We start from the raw sequence: 3,466 nt of genomic DNA on the forward strand, positions 1-3,466 counted from the left end.
AGCTTTCGGGACCTCCATTTGCTGATGTGGCATGACTCAGAATAGGAAGAAAGAGCTGCAAACATCTATTAATAATCAGAACATGGAATGTATGAAGTATGAATCTAGGAAAATTGGAAGTTGTAAAAAATGAAATGGAATGCATAAAGATCAATATCCAAGGTATTAGTGACTGAAATGGACGGTTTTTGGCCATTTTGAAGCACAAAATCATATAATCTACTATGCCAGGAATGACAAATTGAAGAGGAATGGTGTGGTATTTATCATCACAAACACAAAGAATGTTTCAAGATCTATCCTGAAGTATAATGCTGTTAGTGGTCAGATAATATCCATACACTGACAAGGAAGGTCAGTTAATAGTACCATATTCAAATTCACGCACCAACCACGAAAGCCAAAGGCGAGAAAATTGAAGATTTTTACCAACTTCTGCAGTAATTGACCAAACATGCAATCAAAACATGTTGATTTTTACTGGTGATTGGAATGTAAAAGTTGGAAACAAAGAAGAATCACCAGTAGTTGGAAAATATGGCCTTGGTGATAGAAATGACACTAGAGATTGCATGATAGACTTTGCAAGACCAAGGACTTATTCATTGCAAACATTTTTTTCAACAACATAAATGGTGGCTATACACATAGACTTCGTCAGATGGCATACACAGGAATCAGCTCAACCACATCTGTGGAAAGGGGTGATGGAGAAACTCAATATCTTCAGCCAAAATGAGACCAGGAGCTGACTGTGGAATAGACCATCAACTGCTCATATGCAAGTTCAAGTTGAAGCTGAAGACAATTAAAACAAGTTCACAAGAGCCAAAATATGACCTTGATTATATTCTACCTGAGTTTGTTGTTGTTGTTGTTATGTGCCGTTAAGTTGGGCCCAACTCATTGCAACCCCTCCTTGGGTTTCCGAGGCAGTAGATTACCCAACCTTTCTTCCAAGGAGTGGCTGGTAGGTTTGAGCCCCAGCCTTCTGGTTAGCAGTCAAGTGCCTTAGGCACTGTGATAATTGATGTTGTGTGTCAACTTGGGTGGACCACAATTCTATGTGGTTTAAGCAGTTGTGATGTGGTTGTTCCCATGATAGGATCAGATGTGTGTGTTTTGAGCAGCCAATCTGTTGAAAAGGAGTTTCCTAGGGGTGTGGCCTGTTTCCAGTATATTTATGGACATCCTGGGAAAAGAGACACTCTTCTGTGGATCGGGATTCTGTTGTGCTGCCTACAACTGTCCATGAGTGAACAATCCACCATTCGGCCTGGAGATCTTGGATTTGTCATTCGTTGGAATCAACAGCCGGTGTACTGCCTGCCAACCTTGAGCTCCTCAGCCCCTGTGGTTGCAAGAGCCAGGAAGAGCCTCCAGCTTGACGTTTGATCCAAGAACTTTGGACTTGCCAGCTTCTATAAGTGTGTGAGCCATTTTCCTAAGATAAAGTTCTCTTTCTCTCTCTCTATAAGCTTTATTGGTTTTGTTTCTCTAGAGAACCCAGTCTAACACAGGCACTATGCTGTCAGAGCCCGAGTTTAGAGACCATCTAAAGAACAGATTTGACACATTGAATACTGTGGAATGACATCAAGAACATCATCCATGAAGAAAGAAAAAGGTCATTAAAAACCAGAAAGGAAGAAAAGACCAAAATGGATGTCAGAAGACACTCTGAAACTTGCTCTAGAATGGAGAGCAGCTAACACAAGTGGAAGAAATGATAAAAGATAAAAGAGCTAAATGGAAGATTTCAAAGAGCAGTTTGAGAAGACAATGTCCATTATTATAATGATATGTGCAAAGATCTGGAGTTAGAAAAACAAAAGAGATGAATACACTTGGCATTTCTCAAGCTGAATGAACAGAAGAAAAAAATTTAAGCCTCTAGTTGCAATATTGAAAATTCTATGGGCAAAATATTGAATGATGCAGGAAACATCAAAAGAAGATGGAAGGAATACACGGAGTCACTATACCAAAAAGAATTAGTCATTCATCCATTTCAGGAGATGGCATATGGTCAAGAACTGATAGTATTGAAGGAAGAAGTTGAAGCTGCACTGAAGAAACTGGTGAAAAACAAGGCTCCAGGAATTGACAGGGTATTCACTGAGATGTTTCAACAAACGGATGCTGTGCTGGAGGTACTTACTCATGTATGCCAAGAAATTTGGAAGACAGGTACCTGGCGAACTGACTGGAAGAGATCCATATTTGTACCGATTTCAAAGAAAGGTGATTCTATAGAATGTGGAAATTATCAAACAGTATCATTAATATCACATGCAAGTAAAATTTTGCTGAAAGTAATTCAAAAACAGTTGCAGCGATATATTGACAGGGAACTTCCAGAAATGCAAGCTGGATTTAGAAGAGGGAATGAGGGATATCATTGCCGATGTCAGATAGATCTTGGCTGAAAGCAAAGAATATCGGAAAGATGTTTACTTGTGTTTTATTGACTATGCAAAGGCATTTGATTGTGTGATCATAACAAATTATGGATAATATTGAGAAAAATGGGAATTCCAGAACAATTAACTGTGCTCATGAAGAACCTGTACATAGACCAGGAGGCTGTCATTCAAACAACAAGGGAATACTGCATGGTTTAAAATCAGGAACGGAGTATATCAGGGTTGTATTCTTTCACCACACTTATTCAATCTGTATGCTGAGCAAATAATCTGAGAAGCTGGACTATATGAAGAAGAACGTGGCATCAGGATTGGAGGAAGGCTCATTAATGACTTGCAATATGCAGATGACACAACCTTGCTTGCTGAAAGTGAAGATGACTTGAAGTACTTACTGATGAAGATTAAAGACTACAGTCTGCAGTATGGATTATACCTCAATATAAAGAAAACGAAAATCCTCACAACTAGATCAATAAGCAGCATTACCATAAATGGAGAGAAGACTGAAGTTGTCAAGGATTTCCTTTTACTCGGATCCACAATCAATGGCCATGGAAGCAGCAGTCAAGAAATCAGATGTCATATTACACTGGGAAGATCTGCTGCAAAAGACCGCTTTTAAATGCTGAAGAGCAAAGATGTCTCTTTGAAGAGTAAGGTGCGCCTAACCCAAGTCATGGTGTTTTTAATCGCCTCATATGCATGTGAAACCTATCAATGAATAAGGAAGATTGAAGAAGAGTTGATGCTTTTGAGTTGTGGTGCTGGTGAAGAATACTGAAAGTACCATAAATTGCCAGAAGAACTAACAAATCTGTCCTGGAGGAAGTGCAGCCAGAATGCTCCTTAGAAGTGAGAATGGCCAGACTTTGTCTCACCTACTTTGGTGATGTTGTCAGAAAGGACCACTCCCTGGAGAAGAATGTCATGGTTGGTAAAGTAGAGGGTCAGTGAAAAAGGGGAAGGCCCTCAGTGAGATGGTTTGACACAGTGGCTGCAGCTCTGGGCTCAAATACAGATAGGATTTTAAGGCTGGC

The sequence above is a fragment of the Orycteropus afer genome, unplaced genomic scaffold (genome assembly GCF_000298275.1).
Source record: "Orycteropus afer afer isolate SDZICR_OR568_19922 unplaced genomic scaffold, OryAfe1.0 scaffold00045, whole genome shotgun sequence".
NCBI classification, from domain to species: Eukaryota; Metazoa; Chordata; class Mammalia; order Tubulidentata; family Orycteropodidae; genus Orycteropus; species Orycteropus afer.